Source organism: Pristiophorus japonicus, chromosome 5 (genome assembly GCF_044704955.1).
Source record: "Pristiophorus japonicus isolate sPriJap1 chromosome 5, sPriJap1.hap1, whole genome shotgun sequence".
Taxonomy (NCBI): domain Eukaryota; kingdom Metazoa; phylum Chordata; class Chondrichthyes; family Pristiophoridae; genus Pristiophorus; species Pristiophorus japonicus.
This window is the reverse complement of record NC_091981.1, coordinates 142,120,996-142,139,673: the sequence shown is the minus strand read 5'-3', so window position 1 is coordinate 142,139,673 and position 18,678 is coordinate 142,120,996. Positions and strand designations below refer to the sequence as shown.

The 18,678-nt window shown below is 50.8% G+C and overlaps 1 long non-coding RNA gene across 1 annotated transcript in view; it reads right to left on the bottom strand.

Annotated features, from left to right (window-relative positions):
• Window positions 1-18,678, bottom strand: part of LOC139263902 (uncharacterized) — a 43,729-nt gene that overhangs the window by 16,029 nt on the left and 9,022 nt on the right. The window contains exon 2 of the long non-coding RNA XR_011593245.1: window positions 3,937-4,044. This is a non-coding gene — a long non-coding RNA (uncharacterized lncRNA). The remainder of the gene's footprint in view (window positions 1-3,936; window positions 4,045-18,678) is intronic.

The following is an 18,678-nucleotide window of genomic DNA, read 5'->3' as shown; positions in this document are numbered from 1 at the left end:
GGTCATGACCCTCCAAACTGTGGTCTAGGATCCACGTTGACCTCACTGGCCCGTTTCTAGGCAAAATGTTTTTGGTTGTTGTGGATGCTTATTCAAAATGGATTGAGTGTGTAATAATGTCTGTAAGCACGTCCACTGCCACCATCGAAAGCCATGTTTGCCACGCACAGACTCCCTGATGTCGTTGTCAGCGACAATGGGCTATGCTTCACCAGCGCTGAATTCAAGGAATTCATGACCTGCAATGGGATCAAGCACATCACATCTGCCCCGTTCAAGCTGGACCAGCCAGGATCCTTTACTGTCCCTGGTAAAAAAACTGTGTACTCCATGGGAGTTGGTCCAGCGTCACAGCGGAGATGCATGAAGAGATCAAGCCATTCCAACGGCGCAAAGACGAAATGTCCATACAGGCGGACTGTCTTTTGTGAGGGAATTGCGTGGTTTTGCCTAAGAAAGGCAGGGAAACATTCATACGCGACCTACACAGTACCCACCCAGGCATTGTAATGATGAAAGCTATAGCCAGATCCCATGTGTGGTGGCCCGGCATCGATTCAAATTTGGAGTCTTGCGTGCGCCAATGCAACACTTGCTCTCAACTGAGCAATGCACCCAGGGAGACACTGCTAAGTTTGTGGTCATGACCCTCCAAACTGTGGTCTAGGATCCACGTTGACCTCACTGGCCCGTTTCTAGGCAAAATGTTTTTGGTTGTTGTGGATGCTTATTCAAAATGGATTGAGTGTGTAATAATGTCTGTAAGCACGTCCACTGCCACCATCGAAAGCCATGTTTGCCACGCACAGACTCCCTGATGTCGTTATCAGCGACAATGGGCTATGCTTCACCAGCGCTGAATTCAAGGAATTCATGACCTGCAATGGGATCAAGCACATCACATCTGCCCCGTTCAAGCCCACATCTAATGGCCAGACAGAACAGGCAGTCCAAACCATCAAGCAAAGCGTGAAATGCGTGTCGGAAGGCTCCCTGCAGACCCGCCTATCCCGAGTCCTGCTCAGTTACTGCACAAGACCCTCGCTCACTGGGATTCCCCCTGCCGAACTGCTCATGAAAAGGGCACTCAAAGCAAGGCTCTCTCTCGTCCACCTAATCTCCATGATCATGTCGAGGGCAGGCGGTATCAACAAAGCATGTACCATGATTGCGCAAATTTGTCACCTGATATTGAAGTCAATGGCCCTGTGTTTGTACTCAGCTATGGACATGGTCCCAAATGGCTTACTGGCACTGTCATAGCCAAAGTAGGGAGTAGGATGTTTGAGGTCAAACTTGCAAATGGACCAACTTGCAGAAAGCATTTAGACCAAACCAAACTGCGATTCACAGACAGCCACGAGCAACCTGAAGAGGATACCACAAACTTCGACCCTCCGATACACACACAAGTGGCAACTACATCTCGGTTGACCACGAAACTGAACCCATCGTCCCCAGCAGCCCAGCAAGGCTGGCTGCGCAGCAGCCCAGTGAAGGCCCAACCAACTCACCTGCACCTGAGTTTGTACCAAGACGATCGACTAGGGAGCGGAAAGCCCCAGATCGCCTCACCCTTTAAATAAGTGTACTATTGACTTTGGGGGGGGGGGGGGGGTGATGTTATGTATGCAACACCTTGTAACCAGCATTCTACTGCCACCAGAGGGTGCATCTGTTGGAGTCCCAAGGGATCCCAGCATCCCTTGCCGTGCCAGCACTCTGGAGTCAGAATAAAGAGACTAAGGTCACACTAACTCAAGTCTACAGTACTCAGTCACATTGCTTTATTTGAGACATAACAGTCTCGTGTCAGGCATGCAGGTGATGTGGCCTGTCCAGTGGAGCTGATCAAGCGTGGTCAGTGCTTCGATGCTGGGGATATTGGCCTGAGCGATGACACTGACGTGGTGCGCCTCTCCTACCAATGGATTTGCAGCATCTTGCGGAGGCAGCGTTGGTGGTTTGAGTTGCCTGCTGTACATAGTCCATGTCTCTGAGCCATATAGGTGGGTGGGTATCACCACTGCTCTGTAGACCATGAGCTTGGTGCCGGGTTTGAGGTCCTGGTCTTCAAACATTCTCTTCATCAGGTGACCTCAGGCTGCACTAGCACACTGAAAGCGGTGTTGGACCTCATAGTCGATGTCTGCCATTGTTGACAGTAGGCTCCCGATGTATGGAAAATGGTCCACGTTGTCAAAGGCCTTGTCGTGGATTTTGATAACCGGAAGGCAGTGTTGTGTGGCAGGGGTAGAGGACCTTTGTCTTATGGATGTTTAGCGTAAGACCCATGCTCTCGTATGCCTCGGTGAAGGTGTTGACGATGGCTTGGAGTTCGGCCTCCGAGTGTGCACAGACACAGGCTTCGTTTGCGTACTGTAGTTTGATGACAGAGGATGGGATGACCTTGGATCTGGCCTGGAGGCAGCAGAGGTTGAACAGATTTCCGTTTGTCCTGTAATTTGGCTCCACTCCAGCGGGGAGCTTGCAGAGGGTGAGATGGAGCATTGCAGCAAGGAAGATCGAGAAGAGTTTTGGTGCAATGACACAGCCTTGCTTGACCCCGGTTCAATGTGGAATGGGTCTGTGGTGGATCCGTTGGTCAGGATCACGGCTTGCACACGCTCTTTTGATTACTGATGGTCTCCTTATTTGCCTGGTTAGTTTCTCCTGAGTTAACACTGGATTTAAGACGTTAATTGCAATTGCCTGAGCACAGATTCTTCGTGTGTAAACCTTCTCCATTTGTTTTCCGATTTTGACCGAGCTAATGACTGCATGTAATAATAAATTAAGCAATGTGTTGTTTTTGAGATGTACCCATGGAGTAGGCTTTAAGAAATTTCTGCTTTTAGCAGTTGTGGGAGATTTTTTTTGAAACCGTAGAGGGTAGAAATTGCTCTCACCTCGTTTCTGTGGTTTTTATCGCAGCTGCGGTTCAGGTCACCTCTTGAGCGACATTCGGCTCTTCGATTTTTTTTTTGTTTTGATTGGAAGTTGATCATAATGGGGGCAGTGACAACACCTGCAGGGCAGATATGTGGCGGTGACAGCAACTGAGGGGCAGAAGTTGGGGGCGGAACGGAGTCACCGCTGTGATGACATCATCATGGCGCTGCTTCACCACGGCTCTCCCCTTCACTTAAAAGGGAGAGCCTTTGTGATTTTAAAACTTCGGCCCACTGGGCCACCAGGGAGGGTTTCGGCTGGGTGGGCTGGGTGCCAGGCTGCCTGTTGGTGGCCCAGCCGAACTTGGGGGTGTAATTGTTAGCCGACATAGCAGTCGGCCGACAAAAAAAACATGGCGGCAGTGGCAATGCTTTAAGAGAAGCCTTTAAGGGAAGCCACACTGCCGCTGCCGAAGGCCACAGCCTCACTGGACCACCGGGAAAAAGCTTGTTTTGACATTGCCGGGCGGGTCGAAGATTTTCTTAGGGGAATGTCACCGTCGTTAGGTCAGCGGTGCGCACGGTGATGACGCGCTTAAGACGGATCAGCAGCAGCGGAAGAGTAAGGGGAGGGGATAGGGCCACCGCCGGGAAAACTCACGAGGGCAATTGGGCTATCAGCGACCATTCCACCAAAAGTCAGTGGCCACTCCACTCCGCAGAGTAGCCGCCAATTTGCGGTGGTAACAGGCCTTAAGGAAAGGGACAATTTCGGCCCCTTGGTATCCAACCGTTTCCAGGCATTTGTAGATGCTCCAAAAATACCTTCAACCTTAATGTTTAAGAAACAATAAATGTTAGATTTTACACTTCAGTGGATACAACAACCTATCCTTAGAACTGAGCCTTCAAGTAAACTCTCCGGTCCAACAGCTGTGCTCTTAAAAAATGACATTTAATTCAAGCTCATTCAACCTTTAACTTCTTGTTCAAAGGAGCTGCTTTTCTTTTTATTGTTCATACAGGATTAAGTGCTTGCACGTACGTTTCCTTAGTTGTTCTCGTCCATTGGCAAATAGGTTTGCCAAAGTCTGCAGAATGGTTTTGGGTCTGCCTGGCATCTTTCATCTTGTATCACCGTAACCATGGAATACTGAGATAAAAGGAGAGAATTTTTAAAACCAACATATTAATAAAACATTTATAAATGTGTAACAAAAAACAATGCACTGTAAACATATCATTAACATAACAAAAACAACATCCAAGATATTTAAAAGCTTCTGTGTCTGTGGAACTTCCCCTCCTCCCATTCCAAATGGGCACACAAAGAAAAACATGAATGTCACTGAATTATGCTGGTGTGCATTTAAATAGTTTTGTCTTCAATTTAGGACCTTAATGAGGCTTGAATAGGAATTGGGACTAAAAATACAATAGTGTGAACTTTCAGGTCAGAAAGAAGTTGGCACAGGGCCTGCTCTCCCGATTCAGACCCTACTCTGCTCCAGATGAGCACATGCTTACCCGGTGCACAGAACCGTGGAATCAGCTCTGCTAGGCAGTTTTCCAGGTTCACAAGATCACAAAATAGGTTTTGATGCTGAAGGCATTTGGGGCACATTTTCCAAGTCTATGCCTGTGGAGAGTTAGCTCATTCACCACCAATGCGCCCATGATTTTCCAATATGTGCTGGTGACAGATGTGGCATCGACAGCACAGACTCAAAATTTAGGCTTCCAGAACGCAAAAAGTATTTTTTTTTTTTAAATTGAATTCTGCCACCCATTCCAGTCATCGATTAGCATTTGAGTAAAGAGTAAAGAAATACTCCCTTCATCTGTCCTAAATTTGCCATTCAAATTGTTCCAGGTTTACTTTCTCTATGCAGTTAATTATCTTAAATATCTCTATTGGGTCTCTTCTGACATGTGTCTTTTCAACACTGACAAGTTCCAGCTTAACTGGTTGTTCCTCATAGTTTATTCCTCTAACTTTGGAAATCACCCTATATGTTCACCCTCTATGTTCTCCTCTGCATCATCTCTGGGGCCTGGCTGACCTTTGTATATTGTGACGATTAGAACGGCATGCAGAATTCTAGGTGTGGTCTGTCCAGAACACTGAACATGTTCAGCATTACTTCTGGGGATTAGTACTCAACTGATATGGCAGTATAGCCCAGAACCCTGTTTTTTTTGTTTATTGCTGCCTTAGACATTTGAACACAGTGAGCAATGGGTCAACTTTGTTCTTGTTTGTCTTCCCTCTTGGAATGTTCTATCTCACCCACAGAAACATGGATCGGGTAGAATTTGCCATGGTGGAAGTTAAACGTATAGTAGCTTACTTCCAATGTGCATTACATTTGTCTGTATTGAACTTAATTTCTTACTGATCAACCCAGGTGCAAGACCTGACATATGGGCTGAATTTTAATGGCAGAAGTGGTGGGGGGGGGGGTTGCAGGGCAGGGGTGTGTCGGTGGCTGGGGGCTCTGAGGCAGTCAGGAAACCTGGGAGAATGAATTTCCCACAAGCACTGGTGACTTTAATGGCAGGCCCTGTTTTGAAAGGGAAGCCTCTGTTTCCCATTCCCAGCCAGCCAGATTGACAGGCTGGGTGGGGGTGGGAAACAGAGGCTTCCCATTCATCGGGGGCCGGGAGAAGATTGGGGGGATCCAAAGTGGATCGGGGCTGGGAGAAGATCGGGGAGGGGTTCTCTATATGTACATGTATGTAGATAAAAAGCATCCTTTACTGTTCAGCTAGATGCATACACAAGGAAAATCATGAAAAACATGCAGTCTTCCATAACAGGAACGGATTTGCATGCTTTTCATGATTTTCCTTGTATATGCAACTAGCTGAACAGTAAAGGATCAGAAATCCTTGCACTGAAGTTTGTTTGACATTGATTGGTCAGTGTGGGAGGGCACTTTTTTCTTTATCCTCATACATTAAATGCAGAGGTGTAACAGAAATAATTAATTAGTGTATTGTTTGAAAGGCATAAAATGCCTGAAGATCGTTGCCTAACTGATGATTTGTTATTTATTTAGAGTCGGGTGCTGGAGGAGGAAGGGGGAATTGGAGGCCTGGGGGGGGGGGGGGGGGCGGGTGGGAGGCAGAGGCCTCGTGGAGGGATTGGAGACCTGGTGTGGGAGGAGGCCTTGTGGAGGGATCGGAGGCCTGAGAGGGTGGAGGGTGGATTGGTGGCCTGGATGTGGGGTGGTGGTGGTGATCGGAGGCCTTGTGGGGTGGATTAGACAGGGACCCTGAATCCAGGAATTAGGTTTAAAGGCACTTACCTCCTGGACCCAGCAATCCTCACCTTGCTGTAACTGGCGGGTTCTACGAGGTGTGCAAAACCCGACCAGCTACAGTTAAACATAAAATGGAGATTAGAGAAGCAGCTTCCAACCTCATAATATTTAAATAGATGATCCGCCTCCTGGCAGCGGGTTGGTTGCCTGCCCCGTCCTGCCTCCCGTCCCGCCTCGGTTGAAACCGGACTGGGCAAGTTGGAGATGGGTTCAGATCAGGATTCCGATTTTTAACACTTTAACTACCTCCACGCCCCAACTCACCCATTTTTTAGATTAAAATTACATCCATGATGATCTGGTTGTACGATCACAAATCTGCATTCTGACTTCACAGTTCTCCCCAGCTGATTGAACTAACTACCTTGTACTGAAACTATTAATCCAGGTCTTTCATGGAGACCAGCACAGACCTCTGGGGACAGGGCACTCAGTACCTTATGCAATTTTGACCTAGTTCCTCTTATAACTATCCTCTTTGTCCTTTCTGTTAGCCAGTTACCAATTTATGTTTATGTCTATGCAATTACTTCAGTTTTTAAAGGAGTCCTTCATGTGGTATATTATTAAAGGCCTTTTAGGAGTCGAGATATATGGTTTTCCCCCATCAATTTGGAACATTACTGTCTCAAAAATTTCTAAAGGATTGGTCCAACAAGATGTACTTCTGGTGATACCATTTTGAACATAATTTATCTGGTTATTTTCAAGCATTTCATTTTGCCTCTGATTATTGATTCCATTAGTTTTCCAATTATTGAGGTCAGGCTAATAGACCTATAACTTCCAGGTGTGGCTCGATCACCCTTCTTGAATATGAGAACTACAGTTCCCTGCTTCCAGCCTGTTGGAACTTCTCCAGTATTCACTGAGTCCCTCAACATGGCCCCATGTACTTCACAAATCTCCTCTCTGCCTCGCTAAGTGCCCAGAAGTGTTGTTTATCCATGCTGAGAGATGTATTGGTTTTCAGCCCCTTTGAATCGATCGCGAGCCTTTGCCTTGGTAAAGTTAAAGTTCCCAGAACACAATGCATGTTGCTTGTTGGATAGTATATTGTTAGTTTTCTCCCTCCTAAAATTTCTGAGAAGTACTAATTTAGTATATTTACTGTGTATTGATCAACTTCATATGGGTCATGCAATGTATTTGCTTCATGGGTTTTTTGCTTAAGAATTCATAGCAACACAAACTAGTTGGTTTATTAACAAAGGTTTAACAATCACACTGCACATTAGTAAGTTCATCCACTAGGGTCACAACTGCATACCTCATCGTGGATGATCGAGACTCAACTGACTGGGGTTTTCTTGAGCCTTGTGAACATCACGTGACTTGATAAGCCACTCACAATGCAACTGCTCGACAACTATTTCTTTATAACATTAAATCAAGTGCCCCCTTTTGGAAGGGCACCAAAACCCACAAATTAACAATACAACCATGTCAAATCAAATTAAAATTTGGTTGCCGGTGGTGATGATGCACTCCAGTCCCTCTGGCGCCCACCTCTCACGGAAGGACACGAGCGTACCGGGGGACACCCCATGTTCCATCTCCAGGGACACCCTGGCGCGAACGTAACTGCGGAAGAGAGGCGGGCAGTCAGGCTGAACGACCTCCTCGACCGCCCGCTGCCTGGACTGGTTAATGGCCATCTTGGCCAGGCCCAGGAGCAGTCCTACGAGGAGGCCTTCCGACCTGCCCGCTCCCCTCTGCACAGAGTGCCCAAAGATCAGGACTGTGAGACTGAAGTGCAGCCAGAAATCAAGGAGCAGCCCCTTCAAATAATGGAAGAGAGGCTCACACACTGTACACACACATGGAACACGGACTCCTCCAGACCGCAGAAAGTGCAGGCTGGCCTGGGAGTCGGTGAGCCGCAACAGCTTTACAACTATTTTTGGTAGAAACTTTAAATCAAGTGCCTGGAACAGCTCCACAATTATTTTTTGTGAATCTATAAATCAAGTCCCCCTTGTTAAAGAGGCACTACAACCAGAAAATTAAACAAATTAAACTTTAAACTTTAAACAATCAAATTAAAATTTGGTTGCCGGGGGTGATGATGCACTCCAGTCCCTCTGGCGCCCATCTCTCGCGGAAAGGCCGTGAGCGTACCGGTGGACACTGCGTGCTCCATCTCCGGGGACACCCTGGCTCGAATGTAACTGTGGAAGAGAGGCAGGTAGTCAGGCTGAACGACCCCCTCGACCGCCCATTGCCTGGACCGGCTGATGGCCCCCTTGGCCGTGCCCAGGAGCAGTCCTACGAGGAGGCCTTCTGACCTGTCCGCTCCCCTCTGCACAGGGTGCCCAAAGATCTGGAGTGTGGGACTGAAGTGCAACCAGAAATTGAGGAGCAGCCCCTTCAAATACTGGAATAGGGGCTGCAACCTCAACATAGACATGGAACACAGACTCCTCTAGACCGGAGAAATTGCAGACGGCGTGAGAGTCTGTGACCTACAACAGCTTTACAACTATTTCTGTAGAAAACATATAAACAATTAAATCAAGTGCCCCCCCTTAAGGGGGGGGACGGACACTCCAAACACTTTAAAACAAGTGCCCCCTTGTTTTTTTTTCCCCCGAGGGCACCGAAAAACAAATTATACAAGAGGCCCCTGGCTAAAAGGGTGGGGGGGGGGGGCACTAAAACCAGCAAATTAAACAAATTAAACTTTAGACATTAAAATCAAATTAAAATTTGGTTGCCGGGGGTGATGATGCACTCCAGTCCCTCCGGCGCCCACCTCTCGCGGAAGGCCGTGAGCGTACCGGTGGACACCGCATGCTCCATCTCCAGGGATACCCTGGCTCGAACGTAACCGCGGAAGAGAGGCAGGCAGTCGGGCTGAACGACCCCCTCGACCGCCCGCTGCCTGGACCGGCTGATGGCACCCTTGGCCATGCCCAGGAGCAGTCCTATGAGGAGGTCTTCCGACCTGCCCGCTCCCCTCCACACAGGGTGCCCAAAGATCAGGAGTGTGGGACTGAAGTGCAACCAGAATTTGAGGAGCAGCCCCTTCAAATAATGGAATAGAACATAATAACACAACATAATAAGAACATAAGGTTTAGGAACAGGAGTAAGCCATCTAGCCCCTCGAGCCTGCTCCGCCATTCAAAAAGATCATGGCTGATCTGGCCGTGGACTCAGCTCCACTTACCCGCCCTCTCCCCATAACCCTTAATTCCCTTATTGGTTAAAAATCTATCTACCTGTGATTTGAATATATTCAATGAGCCAGCCTCAACTGCTTCCTTGGGCAGAGAATTCCACAGATTCACAACCCTCTGGGAGAATAAATTCCTTCTCAACTCGGTTTTGAATTGGCTCCCCCGTATTTTGAGGCTGTGCCCCCTAGTTCTACTCTCTCCGACCAGTGGAAACAACCTTTCTGCCTCTATCTTGTCTATCCCTTTCGTTATTTTAAATGTTTCTATAAGATCACCCCTCATCCTTCTGAACTCCAACGAGTAAAGACCCAGTCTACTCAATTGATCATCATAAGGTAACCCCCTCATCTCCGGAATCAGCCCAGTGAATCGTCTCTGTACCCCCTCCAAGGCTAGTATATCCTTCCTTAAGTGAGGTGACCAAAACTGTACGCAGTACTCCAGGTGTGGCCTCACCAATACCCTGTACAGTTGCAGCGGGACCTCCCTGCTTTTGTACTCCATCCCTCTAGCAATGAAGGCCAACATTCCATTCGCCTTCCTGATTACCTGCTGTACCTGCAAACTAACTTTTTGGGATTCATGCACAAGGAACAGGTAAACTCCAAAAGAGTTTCATGCACAAGGACCCCCAGGTCCTTCTGCACCGCAGCATGTTGTAATTTCTCCCCATTCAAATAATATTACCTTTTACTGTTTTTTTTTCCCCAAAGTGGATGACCTTACATTTTCCGACATTGTATTCCATCTACCAAACCTTAGCCCATTCGCTTAACCTATCTAAATCTCTTTGCCGCCTCTCTGTGTCCTCTATACAACCCGCTTTCCTACTAATCTTTGTGTCATCTGCAAATTTTGTTACACTACACTCTGTCCCCTCTTCCAGGTCATCTATGTATATTGTAAACAGTTGTGGTCCCAGCACCGATCCCTGTAGCACACCACTAACCACCGATTTCCAACCCGAAAAGGACCCATTTATCCTCACTCTCTGCTTTCTGTTAGCCAGCCAATTCTCGATCCATGCTAATACATTTCCTCTGAATCCGCGTACCTTTATCTTCTGCAGTAACCTTTTGTGTGGCACCTTATCGAATGCCTTTTGGAAATCTAAACACACCACATCCATTGGTACACCTCTATCCACCATGCTCGTTATATCATCAAAGAATTCCAGTAAATTAGTTAAACATGATTTCCCCTTCATGAATCCATGTTGCGTCTGCTTGACTGCACTGTTCCTATCTAGATGTCCCGCTATTTCTTCCTTAATGATAGCTTCAAGCATTTTCCCCACTACAGATGTTAAACTAACCAGCCTATAGTTACCTGCCTTTTGTCTGCCCCCTTTTTTAAACAGAGGAGTTACATTAGCTGCTTTCCAATCCGCTGGTACCTCCCCAGAGTCCAGAGAATTTTGGTAGATTATAACGAATGCATCTGCTATAACTTCCGCCATCTCTTTTAATACCCTGGGATGCATTTCATCAGGACCAGGGGACTTGTCTACCTTGAGTCCCATTAGCCTGTCCAGCACTACCCCCCTAGTGATAGTGATTGTCTCAAGGTCCTCCCTTCCCACATTCCCGTGACCAGCAATTTTTGGCATGATTTTTGTGATTTCCACGGTGAAGACCGAAGCAAAATAATTGTTTAAGGTCTCAGCTATTTCCACATTTCCCATTATTAAATCCCCCCTCTCATCTTCGAAGGGACCAACATTTACTTTAGTCACTCTCTTCCGTTATATATATCGGTAAAAGCATTTACTATCTTTGTTTTTATGTTTTGCGCAAGTTTACTTTCGTAATCTATCTTTCCTTTCTTTATTGCTTTCTTAGTCATTCTTTGCTGTCGTTTAAAATGTTCCCAATCTTCCAGTTTCCCACTAACCTTGGCCATCTGATACGCATTGTTTTTTTAATTTGATACTCTCCTTTATTTCCTTGGTTATCCACGGCTGGTTATCCCTTCTCTTACCGCCCTTCTTTTTCACTGGAATATATTTTTGTTGAGCACTATGAAAGAGCTCCTTAAAAGTCCTCCACTGTTCCTCAATTGTGCCACCGTTTAGTCTGTGTTCCCAGTCTACTTTAGCTAACTCTGCCTTCATCCCACTGTAGTCCCCTTTGTTTAAACATAGTACGCTCGTTTGAGACACTACTTCCTCACCCTCAATCTGTATTACAAATTCAACCATACTGTGATCACTCATTCCGAGAGGATCTTTTACTAGGAGATCATTTATTATTCCTGTCTCATTACACAGGACCAGATCTAAGATAGCTTGCTCCCTTGTAGGTTCTGTTACATACTGTTCTAAGAAACAATCCCATATGTATTCTATGAATTCCTCCTCCAGGCTACCCCATACGATTTGATTTGACCAATCGATATGTAGGTTAAAATCCCCCATGATTACTGCCGTTCCTTTTTCACATGCCTCTATTATTCCCTTGATTATTGTCCGCCCCACCGTGAAGTTATTATTTGGGGGCCTATAAACTACGCCCACCAGTGATTTTTTTCCCCTTACTATCTCTAATCTCCACCCACAATGATTCAACATTTTGTTCATTAGAGCCAATATCGTCTCTCACAACTGCCCTGATATCATCCTTTATTAACAGAGCTACCCCACCTCCTTTCCCTTCTTGTCTATCCTTCCGAATTGTCAGATACCCCTGTATGTTTAATTCCCAGTCTTGGCAACCCTGCATCCACGTTTCTGTAATGGCCACCAAATCATACCCATTTGTAATGATTTGTGCCGTCAACTCATTTGCTTTATTTCGAATGCTGCGTGCGTTTAGGTACAGTGTTTTAATACTAGTTTTTGAACCATGATTTTTAGTTTTGACCTCTCCTGCAGCCCCTTTATATTCATACATATTGTCCCTTCCTATCACCTTGTGGTTTACACTTACCCCAGTGCTACTCTGCTCTGTTGCCTCCTGCCTTTTGCATTCTTTCTTAGGGTTCTGTTCATCTGCGCTCTCACCCACTCTAACTAGCTCAGAGCCCTCTCCTGGGTTCCAAATACTCCTCGCATTGAGGCACCGAGCTTTCAGGCTTGCCTTTTTTATTACACTTTGACCCTTTAGAATTTTGCTGTACATTGACCCTTTTTGTTTTTTGCCTTGGGTTTCTCTGCCCTCCACTTTTACTCATCTCCTTTCTGTCTTTTGCTTCTGTCTCCATTTTGTTTCCCTCTGTCTCCCTGCATTGGTTCCCATCCCCCTGCCATATTAGTTTAACTCCTTCCCAACAGCATTAGCAAACACTCCCCCTAGGGGCTGCAACCGTGCACATTTCATAAAAACATGGGACACGGACTCCTCCAGACCGCAGAAATTGCAGGTGGCCTGCAAGCCCGTGAACCGACTTAAACATTTATTGCACGGGACTGCTCCGTACACCACCCTCCAGGCCAAGTCCCCAATAGGGGGAGGACTCCCACATAGAGTGCACTCCATTGAGGACCCCCGCCTCCTCTGGATGGCAAGATGGTGCACCATGGCGTGTCCGTATGGCAGACAAGTATGTCAAGGTGGAGAGTGTGCAGGAGCAGCCCGTATAGGAAACCCCTCCGCGCAGAACTGAAAGGCACGGAGGAGATTTCCCCGAGGTGGCTCAAGTTGTGAGGCGCCGGCACCCGAGGGAGGTTTTGTGGCTTGGCGCCGATGAGGAATTCCATCCGGACGGGATCTCCCCACGTGCTTGAGCCTCCTCAACCTAACGGAGTCAGGGCCCAGCGCTGTTTTTAGCGATTCGAAGGCATTGGCCGCGCGCTGGACATCGGCCCGGTTTAGGCGACGTGCCAGCACGTCTGGCGCCATTCAGCCCGCTCCTCCGCCATCGAGCAGCTCCCTGACCCTGGTCACCTGGCCAGCCACAGCCTTCTCGTCCGCCTGCCACCCAAAACCGCGGTCGTGGAGGTACGGATTCCTGAGCAGCGGCTCGTGCAGGACAGCCGCCACTCCAGACGGGGGAGAGCTGCGCTTGGTGGCGACTCTGTTCCTGACCCTGACGAGTGCCTGGTAAAAGACAGGCAGCCCCTGGACGGCGATCCTGACGCCCCCCCACGCTCACAAACAGGAGCTGCGTATTGTAATTGAGGCTGTATTGCTGGCAGAAGAAATATGTCGCCAGCGTCGGAGGGGGCTCGACGTAAAGGTATCTCTGCAGGGTCTGATGACGGAAAGTCGCTAGCTGGATGCCGACGCACACCAACGACTGACCGCCCTCCCTAAGCGGGAGATTCAAAACCGCAGCAGAGACCCAGTGCTTCCTGTTGTTCCAGAAGAAGTCCACCAGCTTCTTCTGTATCTTGTCGACAAACGCAGGGGGTGGGGTCAAAGTGACCAGCCAGTAACACAGCATAGCGGCCACCAGCTGGTTTATGACTAGCGCTCGACCCCTGTAGGACAGCACTCGGAGCAGTCCTGTCCAGCGCCCTAGGCGAGCGGCGACCTTAGCCTCCAGCTCCTGCCTGTTAGCCGGCCAGGCTTCCTCGTCAGGGCTAAGGTAGACTCCCAGATAGAGGAGATGGGTCGTGCTCCAGGCAAAAGGCCTGAGCTCCTCCGGCAGGGAGTCCACCCGCCACTGACCCACCAGGAGTCCGGAACATTTCTCCCAGTTGATCCTGGCGGAGGATGTGGCCGAGTAAATCTCCTGGCACTCACGTATCCTCCGCGGGTCAACGGGATCCTCGACCAGAGAGGACGACCTCCACGCCTGGCCCTTGCAGAACCAGTCCCGTCAACCTCTTCCGCAAGAGGCGCAGGAACGGCTCCACGCAGATGGCATATAACTGGTCGGACATGGGGCATCCCTGGCGCACCCCTCTCCCAAAACGAAAGAGCGCCGTCAAAAAAACGTTAACCTTAATCAGGCACTCCGTGGTGGGTACAAAAGTCGGATCCGGGTGATGAAAGCGCACAGAGTTCCGAACAGATACTCGTGATCCACCCTGTCGAACGCCTTCTCCTGGTCTCGTGAAAGGAAGGCGACCGACAGACCAGCCTCCTGGGAATGGTGGACCAGGTCCCAGACCAGATGGATGTTGTCATGGATTGTCCGACCCGGGACCATGTAGGACTGGTCGAGGTGGATCATGTGGTCCAGCATGGCGCCAAGGCGAGCAGACATCACTCTGGCAAAGATTTTGCAATCCGTGCTGAGGAGGGAGACCAGGCGCCAATTCTTAAGTAGGCTGAGATTGCCCTTCTTAGGCAAAAGGACGATGACTGCCCTGCGCCAAGAGAGGGGCATCTCCCTAGTTGCCAGACTTTCCCCCAGGACCCGCGCGTAGTCGCCCCCCCCCCAGGACATCCCAGAACCCCTGTGGAACTCCACGGTTAGCCAGTCGAGCCCCAGAGACTTTCCCCTCGAGAGCTGGTCGAGGGCACCGGTCAGCTCCGCCAGGCTTAGCGGAGCATCCAGATTTTCGGCGCCCTCTGGGCCGACCGTCAACACATCCTCCCACAAAACTCTACGTGCTTCCTCACTGGACGGGTCCGGAGAGAACAGAGCCCTGTAATAGTCTTGGGCCCTGTTGCTGATGCCCTCCGGATACGAGACCAGAGATCCGCCGCCGGCCAGCAGCGTCAAGAGTTGCTTACGGACCCCCTGTCTTCTTTCCAGTGAATAGAAGAAGGAGGAGCCGTGGTCCAGGTCCCGGAGGAACCGGATCCGCGACCTCACAACGCGCCTCAGGACCAGACGAGCTGCAGGTCCTTCAGCGCGGCCTTCTTCGCATCGTACACTGTCCGCAGGACTGGGTCCTTGAGGACTTGACCGAGACGGGATTCCAGGTCGAGCACCTCCTTTTCCAGGCGCACCACCCTGGCCACCCGCCTCTTGGTCGACCCCTTCGCATACTCGACAGAAGAGATGGATTGAGCTTTGCCCACGTCCCACCATAGCCTCAAGGAGGGGAAGCCCCCCTGCTTCCTTCCCCAGTCGGCCCAGAAACGACGGAATGAGTCCTGGAACTGCTCGTCCTCCAGCAGCAGGTTGTTAAAGTGCCAGTACGCGGACCCCATGCTTGCGCGGAGCGAAGCGAGCTCCGCCCACACCACGTGGTGGTCCGAGCATGGCGCCGGCCGCATGGGAGCTGCCGGAACGCAGGAGATGTACGCCCGAGACACGCAAAGGCATTGGAGTCGGGATGGAGATTTCGCCAGACGTCCACCAAGTCGAAGGACCCGACCAGGTCCCTCAATTTCTCTATCGCCGTCATGCTCTGTGGGGCACCGGAGCAGTCCCTCGCCTCGAGGGTACAGTTAAAATCCCCCCCGAGGACAATGCAGTCGATGATGTCGATGGAGCCTAGGAAAGTGGGCACTTCTTAGAAGAAGCGCAGTTGCTGCGGGCTGGGCTGGGGGGCGTACACGTTCACTAGATGGAGCGGCATATCCCCCAGGTGAACTGTGACATGGAGCAAGCGGCCTGGCACAGGCTCCTTGACCCCCAAGATCTCCAGCTGAAAATGTGGGGCCAGCAAGATAGCCACCCCACAAGAAGTGGCAGTGAGGTGACTCATGCGGACCTCTCCTTGCCATTCCAGGAGCCACGTGACCTCGTATTCCGGAACGGTGTGGGTTTCTTGCAGGAAGCACACCGCATATTTCCCTCCCGTAGGAGTGAAACATTGTTAAATCTACAGCGTGCCTCTCTGCCACCGTTGATGTTGAGGCTAGCTGTGGTTATCTTCATGGCAAAAGTATAGTGCAACCTCTACCTTAAACTACTGTGGGGGGGGAGCGGAGTCGTTTGATGACCTCCACTCCCTCAACAACCCAGCGAGGAACGTTCTGAGCCAGCGCAGCTCAAGGCTTTCCGGTTTTGATAAGGGCCCGCCTGCGGCCATGGTTTTAGCGGCTGCGCGGACGGACCTGATGAGCAGCGCCGGCTCGGACCATTTGTCCACGGCCAGAAGGGCTCGATTGCGGTGACCCTGGCATTGCGCCAAAAAGTCCTGGAGTTCCTTTGCAGGAATGAGGGGAGCTTAGCGGCGGGCACTAGGAGATCCACCACCTCACTGGTGATGGACTCCAGATCTTCTCCCGCGCCCTCCACCGAGTCCCCGTCCCCCTCCGGGAGGTCGCCACCAGCAACATGGGGTACGGCGAACGGCCCAGCCGAACCATCCGGCCTTACCTCTGCCCCGATCCCACCCCCAGGATCGTCGGCAGAGGAGTCCCCCCTGGGCTCCCCCTTGGATGCCGGGTTGGGAAGTGGCAGCGGATGGGGGTCCCCCTCCGCCCCAGGCACCGGGGAACACAGAGAAACCGGGCCGAAAAGCAGCTCCAGTTCCTCCAAGTCCCCCGGCTCCAAAGTTGGGGATGAAGATTGGGGTTCCTCACCCTCCCCGCCATCACCCTCCGGCCCAGCAGGTGGGGGTTCCTGAAATTTATGATGTTTTAATTTTGATTTTTGTTTTTCTGCCAGGTCGAGCAGATCCCAGGGGATGTTGGCTTTTAACCGGGCGAGTTCAGATTCGGCCTCGCCCGACTCAGTCCCCGGGACGCTCGACCCGGCGGCGACACATTCTTGTGGCAGCCCCGCGCGCCCCTCTATCCCCAGGAGGCAGAGGCTGGGCAGTCTCGGCTGTCTCACCCTCCCCAGCAACAGAATCCCCCCGCCTTCGGCGCGGTTTGGGAGCGCTGGTGGGGGACACGGGACACGCGACGGGCACCAACTTCTACACGGAGGGATGTTGTTCCTCCTCCACTTCATTGGAGTGGTGCCTCCTTTTTCGTCTGGGGGGACATAGAGGCAGGGAGACCTCCATGTCTGCCGCGGCCTCTGGCTCTGCTCCCCCTTTGACTTGTCTTTCCCGCGCCAGAGTCCGACCGCGGGTGGTAAACACTCCGCGGTAGCGGTCAAGGACTCGAGCACGGGCTCAGGATACCCCGCGCTCGCCGGTGACAGGGGTTGGCTGAGCGCGGTGATGGGGCCGTCCGGTCCATTGAGGGGACTCGCCTGAAGGTGTTTCGTTTTACACCGCGTCTTCTTTCCGACCGGACGCACTCCCTCCCCCCAGTGAAGACAAAGTCCCCCGACGATGCCCGCGCACCTACGGCTCCTGGCACGCGGGCGGTACTAGGGGGAGGAGTGCCGGCGGTGCTAGCCTTGGCCATTTTGGCTGTTTTAGCGGCCTTGGAGGCGGGGCAGTTCTTACGAACGTGCCCCATCTCCCGACAGGCGTGGCACCGCACACCGTCTGCCATCCAGAAGATGCGGTAAGCAGTCCCCTCGTGGACCACATTAAAAGATCCCTCCGTTATCTCCTCCCGCGCCAGCCGAACAAAAAGCTGGCGGTGGCAGGAGAACACATGACGGAGGCTGGCCTCCCCGAAGCCAAGTGGTATGGGGTTTATCCCTGACCTTACCTTCCCCAGTTGACGTAGGTGGGGGAGGAGGAGCTCAGCGGGAACAAAGGGTGGGACGTTTGAGATGACGACCCTCTGCGCGGTGGCCTCAAGCGGGCAGGAAGGTCCTGCCCACCGTGAGCCCCTTTTCAAGGGTCAGGGACACCGCCTGCTCCGACCCCAGGAAGAACAGAGTCTTGCCGGACATCTTGGAGGTGGCGACAATGGCCGAGGGGCCAACTACCTCAGCCATTGCCCTCACGTGCTCCTCAAAGCTCATGTTGGGGTGAGTGTAGCTCTTGACCCCATTTTTCCTAGTAATTAATTTGAAAGGTGGCAGGGCAGCACAAGGCGTCGTGGCCGTGGATGCCACGTGCGCATAGGTTTTTGCTGGCCCTGCCACTGGCGTAGATGGACGCGCCATTACGGGGTCCCTTTAAGGGCTACACTCACCCCAAAGTCACAGGCCTGATAGATCTTAATGGCCTCATGAGCAGAGGGATCTCTGATTGGGGAGGGGCCTTTTTCCCTCTGCTTAGTTGTCTTATTATTTATTAATTATATATTTTTAAAAGAGAGGAGAAAGAGGCCTCTTAGAGAGGGGAGAGACAGAGAGATAGAGAGAGAGGTAGGGGGTGGGAATGAGGGAAGCTGTGAGAGCAAGTCTCCCCTCACAGAGTTGGGTGGGTGCTTGCAGGAGTGCACTCCCCGGATGGAAAAACAAAGTCTTAATAGATGGTCTTCTGGTGGGGGGAGAAGATGTCTTCACCCGGGATAGCTGGAACTACACAGGCACAGTACTCCTAATGATGTTAATTGATTGGATAATGAGTCTTCACCCAGGTAGCTCCAGCTAACCCGGGCCAGGCAATGGGGGAGGGGTGCTTTAGTGGTGTGTGGG